We start from the raw sequence: 8,687 nt of genomic DNA, 5'->3' as shown, positions 1-8,687 counted from the left end.
AAGTGAATTGTTGCTAAATGCTGTATTTTAGGCTTAGATGAATCAAGGTCCAGCATACCTGACGATGACAAAGGGGACCTGGGAGCTGGAGACTTCTGTGTCCATGGGCAAAAGCAGGGGGGTGCTCAGGTGCTGGGAGGAGGTCCTGGGCCTCTGTGTCCTTGCAGCAGGAGGCTGGATGTGGAAGAGAAGGCAGCCGCCTGGGCATTCAGTGCAGCCCGACAGACAGCCCCACCTCTGCCACAGCCCTGCCTGCCTGGTCCATGCCCTGCACCAACCCCAAAGTGACCTCTCTAAAACCCAGAGCCATTTTCCTGCTGGAAATTCCACAATGGCCTTCAATCTTTGTCGTATATTGGAATCTCTTGTAGAGATTTTTTTTTTAAATGCTCACACCTGGGCATTGCCAGAAATTTAGACCTCGTTGGTACGGGCTGGAGTTCGGGCACTGTTAAAAGCCCCAGGTGATCCAGACACAGCCAGGTGGAGGCCAGTAGAGGTGGAACCCCTCCTTCATGACTTCCCGGCAGCTGCTTGAACCACCCCAAGCATCATCTCGCAAACAGCAGTGATGATGAAACGCCTACCTGCACCCGAGGTCCTGCAGCCGCCAAGCTGGTCCACGCCTGCACCCGAGGTCCTACAGCCGCCAAGGTGGTCCACACCTGCACCCGAGGTCCTGCAGCCGCCAAGGTGGTCCACGCCTGCACCCGAGGTCCTGCAGCCGCCAAGGTGGTCCACGCCTGCACCCGAGGTCCTGCAGCCGCCATGCTGGTCCACACCTGCACCCGAGGTCCTACAGCCGCCAAGCTGGTCCACACCTGCACCCGAGGTCCTACAGCCACCAAGATGGTCCACACCTGCACCCGAGGTCCTGCAGCCGCCAAGGTGGTCCACGCCTGCACCCGAGGTCCTGCAGCCGCCATGCTGGTCCACACCTGCACCCGAGGTCCTACAGCCGCCAAGCTGGTCCACACCTGCACCCGAGGTCCTACAGCCGCCAAGCTGGTCCACACCTGCACCCGAGGTCCTGCAGCCAACAAGCTGGTCCACGCCTGCACCCGAGGTCCTGCAGCCGCCATGCTGGTCCACACCTGCACCCGAGGTCCTGCAGCCGCCATGCTGGTCCACACCTGCACCCGAGGTCCTACAGCCGCCAAGGTGGTCCACACCTGCACCCGAGGTCCTACAGCCGCCATGCTGGTCCACACCTGCACCCGAGGTCCTGCAGCCGCCAAGCTGGTCCACACCTGCACCCGAGGTCCTGCAGCCACCAAGGTGGTCCACACCTGCACCCGAGGTCCTGTAGCCACCAAGGTGGTCCACACCTGCACCCGAGGTCCTACAGCCGCCAAGGTGGTCCACGCCTGCACCCGAGGTCCTGCAGCCACCAAGCTGGTCCACGCCTGCAGCTGAGGTCCTGTAACCACCAAGGTGGTCCATGCCTGCACCCGAGGTCCTGCAGCCACCAAGCTGGTCAATGCCTGCACCCGAGGTCCTGTAGTCCTGTGGCTGCCAAGCTCGTTCATGCCTTATAACCTGCTTGAAAAGCGCTTCAACACCTGCACCCAACTTCCTGCGGTCCTGTGGCTGTCAAGCTGACCCACGCCCCTGTCACTTACTTGAAAAATGCTTCAACACCTGGCTTCCACATCCCTTTCTGGAGCTTCCCAGTGCCTCCAGTGAGTCTGCAGCTCCCAGCTCTGCACTGCCTGAAGTCACAGAGAGACATCCATGTCAGGGTGCACGTGCCATGCCTGGCCTCTCAGGAACAGCGTTCTGAGCTCCTCATGTGGAAGCTACTGTGGTCTCTGCTTCCATATGGGCACAGGCCATCACGCAGTAAGGTGTGAGCGAGGGCCCCACTCTCAAAATGCAACACGCTTGACTGTCCAACACACACAAGGACCCATGTGCACACCCAAGTGTCTACACATGTCCACACAGTACATATGCCCACAGACACAGGGTACACAGTCATACACATGCACACAAGTACAATGCACACATCCACATGTCTGCACATGTTCACATGAGAAGACGTGTTTGCATGTGGATTCACATGTGTGGACACCTGTGCACACCCCCACCACCACCACTTTCACCACTGTGTCTCTCATGGTAGTCAGAGGGTAAGGGTAAGAATTTCTGAATCCCATGTATGATATCCTAAAGCAAAATGCTTTTCTGCGTCCTTCCAGAGAGAAGATGCAACAGCCACAGGAAGTGACCTTCTTGGACAAGGGACATCAGGCGTCCTGTGCCCTGCCGACTTCCTGGTGCCTCGTCCCCTGAACAGGTGAGAGGTGCTGATAAAATGAGCTGCTGCACCGATGCCTGGGGTGACTGGGGTGGAGGGCTGTGGGGACAGCAGCCCTGCTGTCCTGGAGCCACTCCTTCTCCCCCTGCATCACTCCCAGGCCTCTCCTGGAGGCCTGAGCCATCCTCCCCAGGGAAGCCCCAGGCTCTGCTGCCTGAGCAAACCCAGAGCCCAGCCCTCCCTCCCCCTGCAGCCTGAGGGCAGGGACCATGGCAAGCCTTTCTCCTACAGTCCCAGTGCCTCAGCAGCCTCATTTTCGGGAACGTGCCAGCTCATTTTCTGGCCTGTTTTGTGGTGTGGCAACAGCCTCGAATCACAGCAGCCTGAGCAGCCCGGTAAATATTTACACAAACCTGGGGCTGGCAGGCCCTCTCCTTTGTGGGGCTGCTCTGCTGAAAGGGAGGGGAGCCAGGCCGGCTCGGTCCCAGCTCAGTGCAGATGGTGCCTCCAGCATGCGGCTCTCGCGGGGGCGCAGCCGGGATGCAGACATGGGGTTTTGAAGCCCCTGGCAAAAGCTGGTGGCCGCTCCTGGCTGGGGCTCTGTGATCTTGTGTCTGGAAATGTGGCCTGGGAACATCCCTGAGGTCTCCCCAGAACAGCGAAGACTGTCTTCTTTTTTATGCACAGGCAGCCCTCTGAAGTCCTCAGAATCCTCCAGATATGCACAGTCACCTCCCAGCTGGGCTCTGGTGCTCTGGAAATCAGAAACAGGTTTTTTATGTGGTTCATTTTTCTCCGTTTCCAACCATTTTTATTGTTATGCTTATTAACAAATCACATCATCATTGCCGGTTATAGTAAGTGTATAAAAGTGCATTTAGAGGCATATCCACTGAGGCGTTTCCAGGACAGAGATAGGGGCCAGGGAGGCCAAAGTTCTCAGCCTTCAGCAAAGGCAGCCATGAGTCAGTCATGAGTTAGGGTGATGGGTGCCTGGTGTCACAGGAGACCTCAGGCCACAGTCACAGGGAGAACTGGGCATCATCACCGGGCCCCTGGCCTGTGTGCCCCCACCCAGCCAGCCCGAGCTATGAGCTCATCACTAGCAGCCCGAAACCAGAGAGGACTAACATCCACATCTCCTCTACACCCAACAGGGACAGCTCACAGCGCCCAGGGCTCAATGGAGACCAGGTGTTTGGGAGAGGTGGGAGAGGATGTGGGGTGATGCCTGCTGCTTCTCCAGTGAATAAGGTAGCTGGAGTTAGGACTAAATTTGTAAGGGAATGTTTGGGCCAGAGGACCCACCATTTCTGCGGTCTGTATCTCCCCCAACACCCCAAATGTCCAACAAGGATACAGAGCCCAGGAAAAAGCCGGGCTCAGGGAGGAGACTCAGAGGGCAGGTCACATACCTGCTGGTGGAAAGCCAGGCAGGAACCTTGTGTGGCCATGACGTCAGCATGGAAAGACCCTGGACCTCAGCCTGTCCCCACTGCATGGCAGGCAAGAAGCAGCAGCCCAGAGGTGGCCCCACATGCAGGCCAGAGTCCCAGTGTGGCTCCCATCTCCTGGGGCAGCTCATGGCACTAGCCAGAAAAGCCTAGCCAGGGGGATCCAGGGGCTCATGAGACATGAGACATTTGCTTCCTCCCTTGGACACTCCCTTCTAGGAACAGGGTGAGCCGGAGAGAGGCAACAGGGCAGGAACAGGGAGCACTGAGGGTGGTTCCTCCTGAGGGTACAGCACACATCCAGGGCCCTGTCTGCACACTATTTCTCCCTCTCTTCTCACTCCCAATTTAGAACAAGTGCCCAGGGGAAGAAAGAAGAAAAGAGACGCTGCTCCTGCTGCCGGTGCCTCCTCCTTCCAGAGTGCTCTGCAGAGCAGGCTGCAGGCAAGGCCTCCTCACCGTGGCACCCTCCAGTTCTCCATCTCTGCTGCCCCATCTGGACCTGTGAACCAGCCTGCATCCAAGACCCTAACCTTTCCCTCTCCATAAACGAGTCAGTGCACATTCATGGCCCCAGCCCATAAAGAACAGGGTGTTTCCGTCTCTTAGGCCTCAAATGTTTTAAATGCACAGAAAGAGATAGTGAGTGCTCGGGGCATCCCTGCTGCACGCACTCAGCAGCAGCTGTCGTGGCTGACCTGGGCACCACACTTCAGATATGTGGCTCTGCACAGTACAAGAGATTGGGCCAGTCATCACGTCCCACAAACATGCAACACAGAAGCATTACCTACACCACAAACCCACAGGTGCTCAGGGACAAATGTTTAAGCTACTGAGGCTACACCAGGCTCAAACTCAGACGACATCTTTCAGATTATCAGAGGCAATGTCCGCCAGACACGCAATTCCCTCTGTGGAAGTCAGACCCCAGGTCACCCAGCTTGCTGGGAGGGTTTCTCCAGAGCAGAGGGAGACATACCCAAGTCAGACCCAGGAACACCAGCAGTTGACTTCCGTAGCATTTGCCACCACTTCCATCTCCTTGTGTTCCTGTATCTTCCCAACTTCCTGTGAATATCTCCACCAGATGTTCCGTCGGCACTTAAAACTCACATTTCAACACTTGATCTGAATTCCCCCAAATCCTACCTCTTCCCCTGGGCACCCTGATTTGGTGCTGGCACCACCATCAACCAGGCAGCCAGACCAAACTTTGGGCTTCTTCTCACTCTCATGCTTCCATGAAACCACTGTGGAGTCAGGTCGTTGCTCTCTCTGCACCGTCTCCTAAAATCACCGCTTTTCCCTCTTTCCACCCCTAACTCTCAGGGGAACCCCTCATCGCCATCCATTTTGGCCAGTCTGCCTGGCATCCCCTCAATCCATGATCCTTCCTGAAGCACAGAGCTTTCATACCTTGCTCAAGTATTCAGCACAGGAAAGTTCTTTGCTCCTGGGTGTGGAGCCCATGAGCACCCGGCTGAGCGTTGAGCCCACCTCCATGGCACCATTCTCTCTTGGGTCCCAGATAAACCAAGTGCTCCCATCCGCCACCTGACCCCACTTTTCTGCCCTGCCCTTTGCTCAAGCCATTTGCACTCCAAGTGACCTGTCCTCCAGGCCCAGCCTGCATCAGACACGGCCTTTCCCAGACCCAACCCACAACAGACACACTCTCTCCAAATCTACAGCAGAGGAGGCCTGGAAGCCAGGTCTGGCTGCTCCATCCAGGGGTCTCTGCCAGGCAGATGCTTGACCCTCCTGGGGGGCCTCATTTGCCCCTCCTGCTCTAGTCTTCCTAGCACGGCTGTGGTCTCAGAGTCCTCCACACCCAAATCACCTCCAAGAATCAAAATTGAAATTGGTTGGGGAAGAAACAGGTGGCATGCTTCTGAGGGAAGGAACCCGTCCCTCTAATTCCTAAATGTGTAGTCAACCCTGCCCGAGGGCTCCTGGAGAGAGGGAGGAGGGACACAGGGTCTCTTCTTGTATCCAAAGGCCCTGAGTCCAAATACAGTCTCACTGGGAGCTGGGACTTCAGTGCGGGACTGGGGGGTACCATTCAGTCCACAAGGTCCACAGCATGTAGGGAGGGTGAGGTTGGGGAGCAGGCAGAGGCTTGGCCCCAGGCTGCAAAGTTTCTCAGCCTGTCTGGGAGGGGTACGGCTTTAAACAAAGAAGTCCAATCAAAAGCCCTGGCTGCTGGCACAGATCACCACACCAGAGACACAACACGCCACCTTGCCATGGTGTCTGCCACTGAAAACGACCCAAGCCAAGCCCTAACCCACCTGCCTGGGTTTTTCACCCATGGGCTGTCTTCAGGGCCATAACCTCTTGGGACAGATAATGAATGTTCATTGATTTTTAGTGGTATGTGAAAAGAAACACATCGTAAGTATTAAATAATGTATTTAAAGTTATCTATGGTTGAAGTATGTATTACAATGTTCATTTACATATGATCTTTAAAAATATTCCTATGATTTCCTCATTTGGCAAGCATTGTATGCACTTTACTCTGCTTTCAAAGTAAATGTAAGAAAAATCCATGACTCATCAGTACTTTTGAAGCAAACAGCTATATTCTATTTATTTAAGGACTGAGTGTATGTTAACAAATCAAATTACTTGCATGTAATATGTCTCCAAATGACTTTTATGATCCAAAGTTTAGAATATTTTTATTCAGATGTTTAAATATCTGCTTCTCTAGAGATCATATTTTGTTCCCAAATGATGCGAGGGACTTAGAGACATGTCTGAAGCTCTTTGCAAACAGCACATTGATGGTGTGACAGCTTATATTCACAACCAGCAAAAAGCAAAACGGCTACGACTACCATTCTATTTCCCTTTTTGTCCATTGGATGTGAGGGACGTCTTGACATGTTATGGAGGCATCTTGCTAAATGATTGACGTGTTATGTAGGCATCTTATTAAATGATTGACATGTTGTGTAGGCATCTTGCTAAGTGACTGACATATTACATAGGCATCTTGTTAAATGGATGCAACTTAGAGACATCCTGAGATTTACTTGCAGAACTGCTGCAATTCTTTTTAGTACTTGCCGACTTTCCTTACCTTCCTCATAGACACTGTCAATTTGCATAGAATAATATATGACTATGAGGAATAAAAATACAATTCTAAGGTCCCCAACTAACTGAAATGACCCCACCTTGGCCAAAGGGACCACTGAGAAACCTTGAAAACTGAGTTCCCAGCCATGACAGGGGGAAGTCAGATATGCTTCCTGATCCCCTCTCTCACTAAGCACCATTAGGCTTTCTTCCCTGAGGGCTACACAGAATACAGCCCCTTCAAAGGAAACCACGCTGATTTCCACCAACCTGATGTCACCCCTGTCTTTTATGGTGTGGGCACAAACACTGACCAGCACTCCTTCCTGATGCAAGAGCACTGACTGCAGACTGCAGCTCCGCCCGGCCACACAGGAAGCACAGTGAGGGTTTTTGCATCCTCTGCTTCACATTTACCCTCCACACTGCCCTAGGAGAGGTTCTCCACAAGGGATCTGCCCCTGCAGCAGACTGCTGCCTGGATATCCAGGAGCTTCCATACATCCTCTGAAATCTAGGCAGGAGCTCCCAAGCCTCAACTCTCAGCCTCTGCGTACCCACAGGCTTAACACCACGTGGAAGCTGCCAAGGCTTACAGCTTGCACCTTCTGGAGCAGCTGCCTGAGATGTATCTGGGGCCTTTTTAGCCACAGCTGGAGCTGCAGCAGCTGGGACACAAGGAACAGTGTCCCAAGGCTCGGCAGGTTGGCGGGGTCCTGGGCCTGGCCCTCAAAATCATTCTTCCCTCCTAGATCTCTGAGTCTGTGAGGAGAGGAGCTGCACCGAAGTTCTCTGAAATGCCTTTGAGGCATTTTCTCCATTGTCTTGGCTATTAACATTTGGCTCTTGTTTACTTATCCAAATTTCTGCAAGCCAGCTTGAATTCCTTCCCAGAAAATGGGTTTTTCTTTTCTACCACATGGCAGGGCTGCAAATTTTCCAAAATTTTATGCTTTGCTTTCCCTTTAAATTTCAGTTCCAATTTCAGATCATTTCTTTATTTATGCAAATGAGCATAGGCTTTTAGAAGCAGCCAGGCCAAATCTTGAACACTTTGCTGTTTAGAAATTTCTTCTGCCAGATATCCTAAATCATCTCTCTCAAGTTCAAAATTCCACAGACCCCTGGAGCAGGCGCACAATGCCTCCAGCCTCTTTGCTAAAGCATAGCAAGAGTGATCTTTACTCCAGTTCCCAACAAGTTCCTCATCTCCATCTGAGACCTCCTCAGCCTGGACTTCATTTTCCATATGACTATCAGCATGTTGATCACAACAATTTAACAAGTCTCCAGGAAGTTCCACAAACTTTCCCTCATCTTCCTGTTTTCTTCCGAGCCCTCCACACTCTTACAACCTCGGCCCTTAATCCAGTTCCAAAGCAGCTTCCACATTCCAGGGATCTTTATAGCAATGCCCCACAGTACGAATTTTCTGTCTCATTACATTCTCTCATTGCTATAAAGAACTACCTTATAAGGGTCACTTATAAGGAAAGGAGGTTTAATTGGCTCATAAATTCACAGGCTATACAGGCTTCTGCCTCTGAGGAGGCCTCAGGAAACTTACAATTAGGGCAGAAGGCAAAGGGGAAGCTGGCATTACTTATGTGGCCAGAGCAAGAGACAAGAGGGAGCAAAGGGTGAGGTGCTACACACCTTTAAATAACCAGATCTTTTAAGTAACTGGTGAGAACTCACTCATTATCATGAGAACAGTAAGGGGCAAATCTGCCCCCATGATCCAGTCACCTCCCACCAGGCCCCTCCTCCCACACTGGGGATTACAATTCAACATGAGATTTGGCCGGGACACAAATCCAGACCATATCACACACCTTGCTCCTCTAACACATGGACAAAAACATCAGTCCCTTTCAGAACTT

This window comes from Macaca fascicularis, chromosome 4 (genome assembly GCF_037993035.2).
Source record: "Macaca fascicularis isolate 582-1 chromosome 4, T2T-MFA8v1.1".
Classification (NCBI taxonomy): Eukaryota; Metazoa; Chordata; class Mammalia; order Primates; family Cercopithecidae; genus Macaca; species Macaca fascicularis.
Note: the sequence above shows the minus strand (reverse complement) of the source record.